The sequence below is a fragment of the Elephas maximus genome, chromosome 3, assembly GCF_024166365.1.
Source record: "Elephas maximus indicus isolate mEleMax1 chromosome 3, mEleMax1 primary haplotype, whole genome shotgun sequence".
NCBI lineage: Eukaryota > Metazoa > Chordata > Mammalia > Proboscidea > Elephantidae > Elephas > Elephas maximus.
Genome location: NC_064821.1, coordinates 139,120,778 through 139,138,635, shown reverse-complemented (window position 1 = coordinate 139,138,635; position 17,858 = coordinate 139,120,778). Strand labels below are relative to the sequence as shown.

Below are 17,858 nucleotides of genomic sequence, written 5' to 3'. Positions count from 1 at the left end.
AACACACCATGCTCATGCATAGGTAGAATCAACATTGTGAAAATGTCAATTCTACCCAAAGCAATCTACGAATACAAAGCAATCCCTATTTAAATACCAACAGTATTCATTAAAAAGATAGAAAAACTAATCCTTAACTTTATACAGAAAATGAAGAGGCCCTGGCTAAGTAAAGCACTATTGAAAGAGAATAAAGGAGGACTAGCACTACCTGATCTCAGAAACTACTACGCAGCTACGGCACTCAAAACAGCCTGGTATCAGTACAACAGGAGACACACTGACCAATGTAACAGAATCAAGAACCCAGATGTAAAGCTGTGCACCTAATGTGAACTGATCTTCCACAAAAGCCCAAAGTCCATCAAATTCGGAAAAGACTATCTTTTTAAAAAAATAGTTCTGGCAAAACTGGATGTCTATCTGCAAAAAAAATTAGGACTCATACCTCACACCATACACAAAAAAAAATTTAAAAAATGGATCAAAGACTTAAACATAAAATTAAAAAACTATAAAGGTCACAGAAGAAAAAACAGTGACAAGGTTTGAGGCCCTAATACACGTATCCTAAAACACAGGATACAAACCATAACTAACAATACACAAACATTAGAAGGTAAGCTATACAACTGGAATCTTCTAAAAATTAAACACTTATGCTCATCAAAAGACTTCACCAGAAGAGTAAAAAGAGAACATACTGACTATGAAAAAAATTTTGGCTATGGCAAACCTCTAAAATATATAGGAAAATCCAATACCTATACAACAAAAAGACAAGCAATCCAATTAAAAAAATGAGCAAAGGGAAGAAAGGGCCCAAATCAAAGAATTATTCCTACAGCTTCAACAAACAGAAAGAGAGCAACAAAACAAACCCACAGGCACCAGAAGAAAACAAATAATAAAAATTAGAGCTCAACTAAATGAAATAGGAAACAGAAAAACAATTGAAAGAATTAACAGGACCAAAAGCTGGTTCTTTGAAAAAATCAACAAAATTGATAAACCACTGGCCAAACTGACAAAAGAAAAACAGAGGAGGAAGCAAATAACCCGAATAAGAAATGAGATGGGAGATATTACAACAGACTCAAATGAAATTAAAAGAATCATACCAGATTACTATGAAAAACTATACTCAAACAAATTTGAAAACCTAGAAGAAATGGATGAATTCCTAGAAACACACTACCTACCTAAACTAACACAAAGAGAGGTAGAACAACTAAATAGACCCAATACAAAAGAAGAGATTGAAAAGGTAATCAAAAAACTCCCAACAAAAAAAAAGCCCTGGTCCAGACGGCTTCACTGCAGAATTCTACCAAACTTTCAGAGAAGAGTTAACACCACTACTACTAAAGGTATTTCAGAGCATAGAAAAGGACAGAATACTCCCAAACTCATTCTATGAAGCCACCATCTCCCTGATACCAAAACCAGGTAAAGACACCACAAGAAAAGAAAATCATAGACCTATATCCCTCACAAATAAATGCAAAAATCCTCAGCAAAATTCTAGACAATAGAATTCAACAACATATCAAAAAAATAATTCACCATGACCAAGTGGGACTCATACCAGGTATGCAGGGATGGTTCAACATTAGAAAAACAATTAATGTAATCCACCACATAAATAAAACAAAAGACAAGAATCACATGATTTTATCAATTGACGCAGAAAAAGGCATTTGACAAAGTTCAACACTCATTCATGATAAAAACTCTCAGCAAAATAGGAGTAGAAGGAAAATTTCTCAACATAATAAAGGGCATTTATACAAAGCCAACAGCCAACATCACCCTAAATGGAGAGGGCCTGAAAACATTCCCATTGAGATCGGGAACCAGACAAGGACGCTCTTTATCACCGCTCTTATTCAACATTGTGCTGGAAGTCCTAGCTAGAGCAGTTAGGCTAGATAAAGAAATAAAGGCCATCCAGATTGGCAAGGAAGAAGTCAAAGTATCTCTATTTGCAGAAAACCCTGAGGAATCCTCCAGGAAACTACTGAAACTAATAGAAGAGGTCAGCAGAGTATTGGGATATAAAATAAACACACAAAAATCAGTTGGATTCCTCTACACCAAAAAAAAGAACATCGAAGAGGAAATCACCAAATCAATGCCATTTACAGTAGCCCCCAAGAAGATAAAATACTTAGGAATAAATCTTAACAGAGATGTAAAAGACTTCTACAAAGAAAACTACAGTACACTTCTGCAAGAAATCAAAAGAGACTCACAGAAGGTGGAAGAACATACCTTGCTCGTGGATAGGAAGACTTAACATTATAAAAATGTCTATTCTACCAAAAGCTATCTATACATTTATGGAATTCCGATCAAAATCCCAAGGTCATTCTTTAATGAGATGGAGAAACAAATCACCAACTTCATATGGAAGGGAAAGAGGCCCCGGCTAAGTAAGGCATTACTGAAAAAGAAGAACAAAGTGGGAGGCCTTACTTTACCTGATTTTAGAACCTATTATACCACCACAGTAGTCAAAACAGCCTGGTACTGGTACAACAGATACACAGACCAATGGAACAGAATTGAGAACCCAGACATAAATCCATCCACATATGAGCAGTTGATATTTGACAAAGGCCCCAAAATAGTTAAGTGGGGAAAAGACAGTCTTTTTAACAAATGGTGCTGGCATAACTGGATATACATGTGCAAAAAAATGAAACAAGACCCATACATCACTCCATGCACAAAAACTAGCTCAAAATGGGTCAAAGACCTGAATATAAAATCTAAAACGATAAAGACCATGGAAGAAAAAATAGGGATAACATTAGGAGCCTTAATACAAGGCATAAACAGTATAAAGAACATAGAAGAAAAACTAGATAACTGGGAGCTCCTAAAAATCAAACACTTATGCTCATTCAAAGACTTCACCAAAAGAGTAAAAAAACTACCTGCAGACAGGGAAAAAGTTTTTAGCTATGACATTTCTGATCAGCGCCTGATCTCTAAAATCTACATGATACTGCAAAAACTCAATTGCAGAAAAGACAAATAACCCAATTAAAAAATGGGCAAAACATATGGATAGACACTTCACTAAAAAGACATTCAGGTAGCTAACAGATATATGAGGAAATGTTCACAATCATTAGCCGTTAGAGAGATGCAGATCAAAACTACAATGAGATTTCATCTCACTCCAACAAGGCCGGCATTAATCCAAAACACACAAAATAATAAATGTTGGAGAGGCTGTGGAGAAATTGGAACACTTCTACACTGCCGGTGGGAATGTCAAATGGTACAACCCCTTTGGAAATCAATTTGGTGCTTCCTTAAAAAGCTAGAAATAGAACTACCATACGATCCAGCAAACCCACTCCTTGGAATGTATCCTAGAGAAATAAGAGCCTTTACACGAACAGATATATGCACACCCATGTTTATTGCAGCACTGTTTACAATAGCAGAAACATGGAAGCAACCAAGGTGCCCATCAACGGATGAATGGATAAATAAATTATGGTATATTCACACAATGGAATACTACGCATTGATAAAGAACAGTGAGGAATCTGTGAAACATTTCATAACTTGGAGGAACCTGGAAGGCATTATGCAGAGTAAAATTAGTCAGTTGCAAAAGGACAAATATTGTATAAGACCACTATTATAAGAACTTGAGAAATAGTTTAAACTGAGAAGAAAACACTCTTTTGTGGTTAAGAGAGGGGGGAAGGAGGTGGGGGGGGCATTCACTAATTAGATAGTAGATAAGAACTACTTTGAGCGAAGGGAAAGACAGCACACAGTACAGGGGAGGTCAGCACAATTGAACTAAACCAAAAGCCAAGAAGTTTCCTGAATAAACTGAATGCTTCAAAGGACAGCGTAGCAGGGGCAGGGGTCTGGGGACCATGGTTTCAGGGGACATCTAAGTCAACTGGCATAATAAAATCTGTTAAGAAAAATTCTGCATCCCACTTTGAAGAGTGGTGTCTGGGGTCTTAAACGCTAGCAAGCAGTCATCTAAGATGCAGCAATTGGTCTCAACCCACCTGGATCAAAGGAGAATGAAGAATACCAAGGACACAAGGTGATTACAAGCCCAAGAGACAGAAAGGGCCACATGAACCAGAGAAGACATCATCCTGAGACCAGAAGAACTAGATGGTGCCTGGCTACAACCGATGACTGCCCTGACAGGGAACACAATAGAGAACCCCTGAGGGAGCAGGAGAGCAGTGGGATGCAGACCCCAAATTCTCATAAGGCCTGACTTGGTGGTCTGACTGAGACTAGAGGGACCTTGGTGGTCATGGCCCCCAGACCTTCTGTTGGCCCAGGACAGGAACCATTCCTGAAGCCAACTCTTCAGACATGGATTGGACTGGACAGTGGGTTGGAGAGGGATGCTGGTGAGGAGTGAGCTTCTTGGATCAGGTGGACACTTGAGACTATGTTGGCATCTCCTGGCTGGAAGGGAGATGAGAGGGTGGAGCGGGTTAGAAGCTGGCGAAAAGGACTTGAAAAGAGAGGGTGGAGGGAGAGAGCAGTCTGTCTCGTCAGAGGGAGAGTAATTGGGAGTGTGTAGCAAGGTGTATATGGGTTTTTGTGTGAGAGGCTGACTTGATTTGTAAACTTTCACTTAAAGCACAATAAAAATTATTTTTTAAAAAAAGAGCATCTCATAGGGTTGCTGGGGGCATTCAATGAGTAAAGTACAATATTAGGATACCACTTGGGACACAGTAAATGTTCAATATATGTTAATTATTATTACGATAATGTAACCTGTGACTGCATAAGCTTCTCATGGTAAATGTGTTCCACTCTTTTAATTAGCTTGTGACTAATTAAAACTCTTGGGTCTTTTTCATTGGAAAAAAAATTAGGGAGGACAGGGCAGGATCAGGCCTTCCCAGCCCCCAATCTCTGAGGTCATATAGCTCCAGGGAAGCTTTTAAAAAACTCCTTCCGACTAGGTGGAGACCTTTTTTTTTAAGACATAAGAAAAAATTGCTGCTTTACTGTAGTTACCAGGAATTGGGTGGATCTCAATCATAAAAGAACTGTAAACAAGTTCTGTTTATTGTAGGGGAACTCCAAGAAGCCAAAAAATAGAAATCACAAGAGACACACCTGTAATGGCCTGGAAAAATGTTTCCACTCCCAGCCAGAGACTGAAGGTTATATCCATATCAATGAATTGGTCAGTTGAGCAGAGACTTTGTGATTTCCAAAGCTATTTGGTAAAATCTTTAAGGGTTAAAATTAGATTGGAAAAAGTATTGGAAATAGTAAAAGTTGAATGAAAATTTAGAATATTTCAACAGACTTTATTTCAACAGTAATTATGTTTTATAGTATGCAGGCTTAAAATAATTCCCAAGACCTTTTAGGGAACTTACTGATATTAAATTGAGTTAATAGATATTCATCATAATTTACATTTATATACTTTTGCTTTTTATGCCACAAGAGAAAGAATATATATACATATATTTGGGCCTGCTACTGTGTTCATTTTTGCCACTTAAAGGAACGCACTATAAGAGACATGCAACAAAGACAACATTTAAGAGGTTTATTAAAAATATGTATATATTTGATAATGGCCAAAAGTTTTATCTGTCTAGCTAAAGTTTAATGGTTTAACTTAGGAAATGTTTAGGAACTTTAATATTAAATAATATATCAAACAAAGAATTGGGTTTCTCACTGTTAAAATAAAAATTTTCCTCAATTTCTGAGTTGAAGGGTAAATTTATTCCTCGTGTAATCTGCCTTGAAGGCAAAGGTTCAGGGTCTCTCATTAGAATAAGACTCCTGAGTCGAAAACCAAGCCACGTGACTTTAAAAAAGGATATAAGAGACCATTTTCCCTCCTCCTAAACTCTCCAACTAATGGGTTTATATATTGTGACTCTCGAATTAGAAGTTCCTGTTCCTAAATTTACCAAAGTTTAAATATCATAACCAGAAAAGTGTCTTTTGATTTTACAAAAAATTGTAAAATCAAAAAGCTATGATTTTACAAAACAGAATAGCCTTAGATTTTTTTATTAGCCCAAGAAAGTGTAATCTGTGTTGTAGCAAATACCTCTTGTTGTATTCAGACAAATAACACAGAAGAAATAAAACAGGGTATACACAGAACTAGACAGCAAGCTGCTTGGTTACATACTGTAACACCCTTACGAACACCAGATTTATTTGATTAGTTACCATCAGGAATAAATACTTGAGCTAGATCACCATTGCAAAGAATGGTCATATTCTTAGTCTGCATCCTGGTAATATTCGGCATAATAAAACTTACCTTCTATTGTCTTACATACTTAAGAAGGCCTTGGGCTAAAACGTTGATGTACGTTGAGTCTGCTTACTTCAGCAATGTGATTGAGGGAAACGTCACTCTTACTTAAGATTCTGGTGAAGAGCTAGATGGTATCCAGCAGAAAACCAGCATTGTCAGTTTAAAGATTCTGTCATGGCCACGATCTAGGAGCTCCACTAAGTCCAGGTATTGATCATCGATGTGTTATCTCCAATCAAAAGGAGAGAATGATTCAGGAGATAATATTGGAGCCATTATTCCCTGTCCTTGAGCATAAAGAATGTGACCCAGCTGCAGCTGGACTCACAAGAACTCACAAGGACACATCAACTGGGCACTGAGTTATAAAGACAATAGCTAGGACAATCTTGGAAAACATATTTGAGGGAAACATTCACATAAACAGAGCATAAAATTTACTCATCTTTTTCTTTTAACATTTAGTAAATAGTCAGTTGTAAACCATACTGCATGGACTAACAATTGCTGGATTTGTTCATACTCCCCTTTGTATGTAGGGCAAGGATTACCCATAATCTCTGTACCTCTCCATCAAACTTACTGGCTAAAAGAGAGGGTGCAATTAAAAAAAAAAAACCCTAGGCAGAGTCCAATATACCACTGTGAGCTCTGCCTATCCATTGTGTCTTGACAGTAGATCAGTGGCCACAATGAAAGGCCATCTGTTCAAGTATATATCCAGTATTCACCCCCCACCCCCACCCCCAAGAACATGCCAAACAATTCTGAGCCAGGCTATAGGTCAGAATGGACACTGGTCCTGAATGACTAATGCCCAAAAAGAAAAGGAGGGAATAAGACAGAGGTCCCAGATTGGGGGAAATTCCACTGCCTCATGCAGTTTGCTTGGCTCTCCCTGTAGCTTTCATTAGAATCCTGGTTCCTTTGCTTGGCACACCCTGTAACTTTATATTAAAATCCTGACAATGCATGAAGTTATATATAAACCCTATTGCACCTGTGTAGTATAATTAAGAATGTTGCTAATGTAACTTGTATGAACTTCCTACTTGTAAACCCCTTAAAAGTAACCTTTCCCCTTACCCTCACTGAGCAGTCTTGGTGGCAGCAACCGTGTTTCCTTTCCTTATGCAATAAAATGAAGAAGCCTTTACACTCTCCCATCTCAGTCTCTTGTTTTTTGGCTGATACAAGTCACCCTAAGCAGAACCTGGGGTTTCCACCTGGGAACAAGGTTGTCTTGAATAAATGTTTCTTCATTAGATATATGCCTTTAGGGCAATTTCCAGAGACTTTAATTTTTTTTTTTAAATAATTTTCACCAACCCTGGGTGGAGCCCTTGGGTGCTGTAAACGGTTAGTATATGCAGCAGTTAACCAAAAGATTGGAGGTTTGAGTCTACCCAGAGGCACCTCAGAAGAAAGGCCTGGTGATGTACTTCTAGAAAATCAGCCATTGAAAACCCTGTGGACCACAGTTTTACTTGAATACACGTAGAGTCTCCATGAGTCTGAGTTGAGTTGACAGCAACTGGCTTATGCTCATTTGGTTGATGAGTAATTCCACAAAGCTCCTCACGCTGCCATTCCAGAAGTAGAACCAAAATAACTTGCTTTTGAAGATTTGATAAAAACACATGACTACGCTAGGGACCTGTCTGACACCTCGAAAGGGGACCTGAAACTTAAGCTTTATCAGCTTCACAATAAATTAGCATCCAATTCAGTGGGGGGTATGACAACTCAATTGCCAATACTGCATAGTGCTATATATTAAAAATCATATTTATGAGTGTCGGTGAATGGGGTGGATGGGTGAAAGTAGTTGTTTTTAATTTTTCAATTACAAGGAAAGTGCTCTCACAGAGAAGGAATCAACTTTGAGGCACTGGTAAAGTAAAACTTTTATGGATAATGAAGTGTTAACAGATGTATTCCTGATGATCAATTTTAGAAGATTTTTTAAAAATCCTACATGTAGAAATCAAGTTTGTAGATAAGATGAAACTCATCTCAGATGTGAAATACCCAAGATATCAAGGGGGAAAAAGCCAGTCACATTCAGTCAGCAAACATAAAAAGGCAGCAGGGTGAAGTGGTTCAACAAGAGTTTAGGATGAAGACTGCTTGGATTCAGATTTATTATACCACGGTGATTTTGAACAAATGATTAAATATTTCTGTGCTTTTGTTTTTTACAAAATCATAGGAAGATATTTGTTGTAATATTTAAGCTAATTAATAGGTATAAAGAGATCAGTATCAAGCCAGGAACATGTGTGCAATATGTGGGAGCTACCCTCACCATTGCCTATTCCCTGTGAAGTGCCAGTTCCTGAGGTAGAGGCTGGGTATTCATAGTGTATAAGACATGATCTCCCTTTCATTTACCTCATCTATTAATGAGGAACTGAAGCTTCCGCCGAGGCTTCCCCTGCTCCGCCACGGTTCCCCCTCACAGCCCACCAACCTAAGGCTTGTAACTGCGGTTTGGCCGGACCACACTTTGAATTTGGCACCAGAATCCCTCTCAAGCACAAACTAGGATTTTGGAGCATGTGCAGGACCTGAAGAGCTGTGTCCTCAATCTGTCCTTGGACCTGAGCAGCGCCGGAGAGGAAGACATTTTCCAGTACACCACAGTGGCGGAGCCCATTTGCAAAGTAAAAGGGACCTTCCATTGTAACAGGATTCAGCATCCGGACCTCCAGATGTGGACATGGGAAGGCTAAGGGCAGAGAGTTCTGGGTACCAAATCGAACCCCCAGATGCCACTGGAAATAAAAAGCTCCCGAACCTTCTCAGACGTGTGCATGGTCTTTCAGCTGCTAGGTCCCAGGTTGCTCCTTCTTTGAACAAACAATAAATTGCCACTTTCTGTTTCTCTTGCAACTGGTGGTGTAGTGTCTGTCTTATTTTGATTGGCTAACAAGACAGGACAAGAACCTGTGTTGGGTTACAGAACCAGGCCAATTGTGACTAGGTAGGCTATTTCAGGAAATTAAACCTGAAAAATATTATGCTACGTCCTCATTCTAGACTTCCAAATTGGCCTCAATACTTGAGATAAATTTCATTACATTCAAATGATGCAATGGTTCTATTATTTTTTTTCCACAGCAAAAGCTCTCTAAGGACTGTTCCAAAACTAAAATTTGAAGATTCTAGTTGAGAAATCCTGTGAAACCCAGGTACCCTCCCACTAATAAAGCTTTCAGCAATTCCTTTTATTGTTGTTGAGGCACCACCTTGCAATCAGTGCTCTCAGTTTCATATACTAATTCTGTCACAGTGGTGGTGGCTTCTAATTATCAGGTCTCTGAAGGAATCCAAAGCCCATGGACATTGGAGGAGTGAAATAAAAGTCGAAAAATCAAGGGAGAGACAGAGAAGCAAGAGAACTCGCTCCACCTAAACTACGGAAAAAACAGGTAAAAACTTACCACTTTCTCACCAAGCAGCTTTCTTTCCTACTCTAAAGGATCTTTGCCCTAGGATACAAAAAAAAAAAAAAAAAAAAAGTTGCCCAGGAGTCGATTCAGACTCATTGCGACCCTATAACATCAGGGCTGGGTGGGAAGGGTGTTTATAAAGATAAATTCGTTTACTTAACAACAACAAACACCAGGATAGGCTGTACTGAGCCTGATGTGAGACAGCAGTTCAGATGAAACCCCGGCCTCCTCGGGTGGTAGGGGTCCTTGAGGGGCGCCTGCTGTGCTCTGTGTTGACTTAGGCAGCAGCAGAGAGGAGACCCAAACTAAGAGTTTGAAATACTTCAGATTGTCTTTCTCGTTCTTGACATTGTCTGTGTTGACTGGGGACACAATTAATACACCATTGTCTCTGATGGAACTTGCTTATTACTATTCTGATTCCATCAAAGAAATTTACAAATGCATTAATTTCAAGAGGAAAAGGAACAGGAAATCTGATGCATGGTAAATAGCTCACTGACTCTGTTAAAGATAAAGAGAAAACTGAAACCAACAGTAAAAGATGAGTAAGATTCATGGAAACACCATAATCACATGCTTACACTATGTTCGTAAGTGGATTTCTTCCTTTAGAAATAGTCCAGACTCACTAGGCCCAATTTCTTTGTGCCCGCTCACTCCTTAAACCCTTACAAGTAGAATTCTGTCTACTACTTTACTGAAAGGCTTCCCTTTTAGAGATTCCACCAGCGCGTTAGTAAGGGAAACAACTTTGCTTACTCTGACCTCCCCCTGCCCTCCAGGAAGGTAATCTGGCCTTCTGGAAACTCCTACCCTTTATCCCCCTTGGCAAAGCACTAGCTTCATTCATCATCTAATGGTCTGATGCTCTTTCTCTTTTTGGTCAGCTCCTTCTCCTCCTCTTCTTCCTCTTCTAAATGGAAAAACAGAATACCTAGAAGTGTGTGGCTGGAAATATAGATAATTTTCTTTGAAAATTTCCTTTCTAGCTCTGCTGATCTGCTTCTCCGGTTCTTTTAATCCTTTTTTCATAGCCATTTGTTTCCTTCCACATTCTCCTCACTCTTGCTCACTCATTACAGACAAGAAATATAATAACATGTATTACTTGCTTTTAGCCTCAATGCAAGTCTACCAACAAAGTTTTATTATTGTCATTTTCTAGAAAATAGGTGTGAAGATGCGTATGTAATATGCCAACATACAACTACTAAGTTTTGCTATAAACAAATACTCCATAGCCAACACCTCATATGATCTTTTATATCATGCCCTTAATCATTCTTGCATTTATGTTATAGCCTTAATATACAAAAGGGATATGAGGAGAATATATCAGGAAGCCAAACTTCGGCCTGAGTTTCCAAAAGGCAGAGCCACACTTACCTATGGGGCCCAACACTTGGAATCTGAGTGTACAGATGCCATGAAGATTGACTTGCCGTAGAAAACAATTAAGGCTTTACAAAGTAACATTTGAGGCTAAAATGTATTACATTAGAAATTACACAGAAAGTTTAAGAACATTTGTTCCCTTCCCCATTAATGACATTGTCTCAAAGCAGAATAGATTGAAAATCCCAACATCTGCATCATCTAAACTTTTATTTCCTCTTTTTCTAGCCACTTGTTTTCTTTTTTTTTTTTATCACCTTAGCATTTCCCTTTGTCTTTCTCAACAACTTTTATAGTCCAATATACATAAAAGTTAGATGACTTTGGAATCTGCAAAACAAAGCAGAAATACTGTAGGGCAAAGGGTGAGAACAGACAGAAACTTGGAATGTTAGATGCTTTGTCAGTTTGTTAAATCTCTACGGTAATCACACTTTCTGAGTCAGGCTTAAACGAGGAATTACTTGCCTCCTATTAAAAAAAATTTTTTTATGTTTTTTTTTTAAGTTATGGTGGTCTGCCTCATACTAGAAAGTATCCCAATATCCTGCTTGCCAGCCATCCTTGTGAGCCATAATTATAAAGGGGAATGGGTCCTAAGAATGTAAAAAAAAAAATTTTAAATGGCTTTTGTAATGCTTCTGGGAAAGGTGGGAAAACACTTTGGGGGTGGTATTGCCATTTCGTTGGATCTGAGCCCTGAACAAAAGCAAAATTAGGCAGATCCTGGATTTTTATCCTCTCTTAAACTCTGTATCAGAAGCAATTATTTAAAATAACTTTAATGAAGTATGATGCATACAGCAAATTGTATATATTTAAAGTGTATAATTTTTGATGTTGTGACATATATATACACATATAAAACCATCACCACCATCAAATACTAAACCTATCCATCACCCTCAAAGTTTCTTTAAGTAAATTGTAAACTCTCTCTTCCACTCTTCCCTGACTTCCATTCCCAAATGTCATTGTGTTCCCAAAAAATATACATCAATTTGGCTAGTCCATGATTCCCAGTATTGTGTGTTGTCCTCCATTTTGTGATCTGATATGATTGTCCTAGTGTGCAAATCCTAATCTCTGCCTACGGTTAATGAGGCAGGATTAGGTTATGTTAAGGAGGATTAGGTTGTGTTTGTTATGTTAATGAGGCAGAATTAGGGTGGGATACAACACCCTTACTCAGGTCACAGCCCTGATCCTACTTAAGGGAAGTTTTCCAGGAGCGTAGCCTGCATCACCCTTTATCTTACAAGGGATAAAACTGAAGAGAAGCCAGCAGGAAGGGAGGTACCTGACTACCACCAAGAAAAAAAGAGCCGGGAGTGGAGTGCATATTTTAGACCCAGGGTCATTGCGCCTAGAACCTCCGAGACCCAGGGGAAGATTAATGCCAAGACACATGGAGATCTCTAAGGATCACTGGGCCCACAGATGTTGAAATGAGACGAGGACCTTTCACCAGAGCTGAAAGAGAATGAAAGCCTTTCCCTGAAGCTGGAACTCTGAATCCAGACTTACAGCCTCCTAAACTGTCAGAGAATAAAAATTTCTCTTTGTTAAAGTCATTCACTTGGGTATTTCTGATAGAGCAGCACTGAATAACTAAGATACCAAGTAAAAGAGTAATCTGATTTCTGTAATATAGATTAGTTTGAATTTTCAAGAATTATATATATAAGTTGGAAACCCTGGTGGTGTAGTGGTTAAGTGCTACAGCTGCTAACCAAAGGGTTGGCAGTTCAAATCTGCCAGGAGCTCCTTGGAAACTCTATGGGGCAGTTCTACTCTGTCCTATAGGGTCGCTATGAGTCAGAATCGACTCAACAGCACTGGGTTGGGTATATATATAAGTGGAATTATACAAAATGTAGTAATTTTTTTTTTTTTTACTTCTTTAGTTTGTGCTTCTTCCACTTTGCCGCATATATCATATGTTAATTACTTTTGTGCTGAGAAATATTTCACTGTGTCTTGGTTTAAGCGTTTGACTGCTAACCAAAAGATCGGCAGTTCAAATCCACCAGTTCCTCTTTGGAAATCCTGTGGTGCAGTTCAGTTAGTATTACTCAACCAAATTTTGGTAGTCATCAAAGTTGTTTTGACTGTTCTAGGTCCTTTGCATTTCCATAAGAATTTTAGTCTCAGCTTGTCAATTGCTAAAAAAAAAAAAATCATGCTAGGATACTGATTGGAATTGCATTGACCTCATAGATAAAATTGAGGAGGATTGACATATTACAATATAGAGTCCTCTAGCCCACAAGCACAGTAAATCTCTCCATTTATTTAGTTTTCCTTTCATTTCTATCAGCAATGTTTTATAGTTTTTAGAGTACAGGTCTTGCACAAGTTTGATCAAATTTATCCCTAAATTTGGTCGTTATTATGATGATTATATTTCATATTTTAAGCTGTAGTAAATAATATTTTTAATTTCAATTTCAGATTGTTGTTTGCAAATTTGGAGAAATACAGTAAATTTTTATGTATGAATCTTGTATTTTGCAAGCTTGCTAAACTCGCTTTTAGTTCTAATAGCTTTTCTGTGGATCCCAATTTCTACATAGATGGTCATATCATCTATGATTAAAAGCAGTCTCACTTCTTTCTTTTCAAATGAATGCCTTTCATTACTTTTTCTTCCCGTATGTTACTAGATAGAAACTGTAGCACAGTGTTGAATAGGAGACTTCCTTGTCTTGTTCTTGACACTGGGGTAAAGCATTCAGTGTTTCACCATCAAGTATGATGTCCTATTTCAGGTTAAGGAAGTTTCCTTCTTTTCTTTTCCTGTTTAAAAAAAAAAAAAATTTTTTTTTTTTTTTTTCCTGTTAGGCTCCACTAATTGTAGGCTGATTGCTCTATTTTTATTGATGAAGTCCTGGGATATTAATTGCCCCACAGTCTGACCCAATTGAATCTAGGCAAGGTAGTTTGAGGCCAGTTTTTAAGGTTTGTTCTGACCTCAAGAAGCTCTTCTTAGTTGTCTTTTTCTGTAACTCTCTCTGGTAAACTAGCTGGTTGATGGTTTAGTTTATGATTGTGGGTTACCAACCTCCTTTTAATTGCTTACTACCAAGATGTCCATTGTTCTTGAGAGTGGCCTTAGGTTTGAATTTTCTCACACTCTGCTTCAAATGAAGTCAGTTCTTTGGGGAGAGCTTCGGAGCTCTCTGTTCTTATGGACTGCCTCTCTCCCCAGGCAAAATCTTTCAGCTACTGCTCCAGACACTGGGCAGCAGTGGTAGCTTCTAGTCTTCCCTGCTTGCCTCTCTCTGGATGGAATTTCTACTCTACAAGTAAGCTGGAGTGAGGGCAAGTATTTTTGATCTACCATACTTAGGATAAGGTATCCACCCAATGAATAAGGGATGAATGTAGCAAGAGAACCCCTGAAACCTCAGCTATCTTCACCAAGAATTTAGCCTATGAACCTGAGTTGAATGGGTTGGGAAATGCTAGTGGCCTGCCCCTCCCAGTGATGACTATTCTCTGATTGGGAGTTGAGGGGAGAAGGAGCTTGATCTTCTGGCAACACCAGCCTTGAGGGGAGATTTTTTTCAAATTAAACTAGGGGGTGGGGTGTTTCGTCACTTGATATATGCCCTTAGGACAATACCCTGAGACTTTACTTTTTTTATATGTAATTTTCACCACTTATGTTTATTTCTGTGGAAAACAGAACGCTAGAGCTACTCAGGTTTCTATTCCAAAATTAAACAAACATAACCTACTTTTGCAGATTTTATAAAGACAAATGACCATGTGAAACATTGTTAAGCACACATCCAAGATCTTGGAAAGAGACCGTTCCTGAAACTTACTCTTCATTAGTTTAAAATAAATTAGCTTCCAACTAAGTGGGGGTATGGCTACACAATTGCAAATACTAAATGTTGTTATATATTAAGTATCATGTGTTTATCACGAATATATTAAATATCATGTGTATATCATTAAACCCCCATGTGTCTGTCAGTTTGTCATACTGTGGGGGCTTGCATGTTGCTGTGATGCTGGAAGCTATGCCCCCAGTATTCGGATACCAGCAGGGTCACCCATGAAGGACAGGTTTCGGCTGAGCTTCCAGACTAAGACAGACTAGGAAGAAGGACCCAGCAGTCTACTTCTGAAAAGCATTAGCCAGTGAAAACCTTACAAACAGCAGTGGGACACTGTCTGATATAGTGCTGGAAGATGAGACCCCCAGGTTGGAAGGCACTCAAAAGATCACTGGGGAAAAGCTGCCTCCTCAAAGTAGAGTCAACCTTAGTGAAGTGGATGGAGTAAAGCTTTCGGGACCTTCATTTGCTGATGTGCCACGACTCAAAATGAGAAGAAACAACTGCAAACTACATTAATAATCGGAACCTGAAATGTATGAAGTATGAGTCTAGGAAAACTGGAAAGCATCAAAAATGAAATGGAATGCATAAACATCAATATCCTAGGCATTAGTGAACTGAAATGGACTGGTATTGGCCATTTTGAATTGGACAATCATATAGTCTACTATGCTGGGAGTGACAGCTCAAAGAGGAATGGTGTTGCATCCATCATCAAAAAGAACATTTCAAGATCTATCCTGAAGCACAACGCTGTCAGTGATCGGACAATATCCATACAGCTACCAAGGAAGGCCAGTTAATACGACTATTATTCAAATTTACTCACCAAACACTAGGGCCAAAGATGAAGAAATAGAAGATTTTTATCAGATGTTGCAGTCTGAAATTGATCCAACGTGCAATCAAGATGCACTGATAATTACTGGTGATTGGAATGCAAAAGTTGGAAACAAAGAAGAAGGATCAGTAGTTGGAAAATATGGCCTTGGTGATAGAAACAATGCCGGAGATTGAATGATAGAATTTTGCAAGACCAGCGACTTCTTCATTGCAAATACCTTCTTTCACCAGCGTAAGCGGTGAATATACACATGGACCTCGCCAGATGGAACACACAGAAATCAAATTGACTACATCTGTGGAAAGAGACAATGGGAAATCTCAATATCATCAGTCAGAACAAGGCCAGGGGCTGACTGTGGAACAGACCATCAATTGCTCATATGCAAGCTCAGGCTGAAACTGAAGAAAATCAGAGCAAGTCCATGAGAGCCAAAATATGACCTTGAGTATATCCCACCTGAATTTAGAGACCATCTCAGAAACAGATTTGACACATTGAACAGTAGTGACTGAAGACCAGACGGGTTGTGGAATGACATCAAGGACATCATCCATGAAGAAAGCAAGAGGTCACTGAAAAGACAGGACAGAAAAAAAGACCAAGGTGGATGTCAGAGGAGACTCTGAAACTTGCTCTTGAGCGTCGAGCAGCTAAAGCAAAAGGAAGAATTGATAAAGTAAAAGAACTGAACAGAAGATTTCAAAGGGCCTCTCAAGAAGACAAAGTAGAGTATTATAATGGCATGTGCAAATAGCTGGAGATGGAAAACCAAACAGGAAGAACACTCTGGGCGTTTCTCAAGCTGAAAGAACTGAAGAAAAAATTCAAGCCTCGAGTCGCAATAGTGAAGGATTCCATGGGGAAAATATTAAATGATGCAGGAAGCATCAAAAGAAGATGGAAGGAATACACAGAGTCATTATACCCAAAAGAATTAGTCGATATTCAACCATTTCAAGAGGTGGCATATGATCAGGAATTGATGATACTGAAGGAGGAAGTCCAAGCTGCTCTGAAGGCATTGGCGAGAAACAAGGCTCCAGGAATTGATGGAATATCAATTGAGATATTTCAACAAACAGATGCAGCACTGGAGGCGCTCACTCGTCTATGCCAAGAAATATGGAAGACAGCTTCCTGGCCAACTGACTGGAAGAGATCCATATTTATGCCTATTCTCAAGAAAGGTGATCCAACCAAATGTGGAAATTATAGAACAATATCATTAATATCACATGCAAGCAAAACATTGCTGAAGATCAGTCAAAAACGGCTGCAGCAGTACATCAATAGGGAACTGCCAGAAATTCAGGCTGGTTTCAGAAGAGGACGTGGAACCAGGGATATCATTGCTGATGTCAGATGGATCCTGGCTGAAAGCAGAGAATACCAGAAGGATGTTTACCTGTCTTTTATTGACTACACAAAGGCATTCGACTGTGTGGATCATAATAAGCTATGGATAACATTGTGAAGAATGGGAATTCCAGAACACTTAATTGTGCTCATGAAGAACCTTTACATAGGTCAGGAGGCAGTTGTTCGGACAGAATAAGGGGATACTGATTGGTTTAAAGTCAGGAAACATGTGCGTCAGGGTTGTATTCTTTCGCCATACCTATTTAATCTGTATGCTGAACAAATAATCCAAGAAGCTGGACTATATGAAGAAGAACAGGGCATCAGGATTGGATGAAGACTCATTCACAACCTGTGTTATGCAGATGACACAACCTTGCTTGCTGAAAGTGAAGAAGACTTGAAGCACTTACTAATGAAGATCAGAGACCACAGCCTCCAGTATGGATTGCACCTCCACATAAGTTGTGAAGGATTTCATTTTACTTGGATCAACAATCAACAGCCACGGAAGCAGCAGTCAAGAAATCAAAAGACTCATTGCATTGGGTAAATCTGCTGCAAAGGACCTCTTCAAAGTGTTGAAGAGCAAAGACGTCACCCTGAAGACTAAGGTGCGCCTGACCCAAGCA

The 17,858-nt window shown here is 38.8% G+C and overlaps 1 protein-coding gene across 1 annotated transcript in view; it reads left to right on the top strand.

Annotated features, from left to right (window-relative positions):
• The window catches only part of LOC126071562 (guanylate-binding protein 1-like), a 103,054-nt gene that overhangs the window by 72,307 nt on the left and 12,889 nt on the right, over positions 1-17,858 (top strand). Inside the window, exon 3 of the mRNA XM_049875757.1 lies at positions 9,434-9,744. The gene's annotated coding sequence lies outside the window, so the exon portion shown is untranslated. The remainder of the gene's footprint in view (positions 1-9,433; positions 9,745-17,858) is intronic.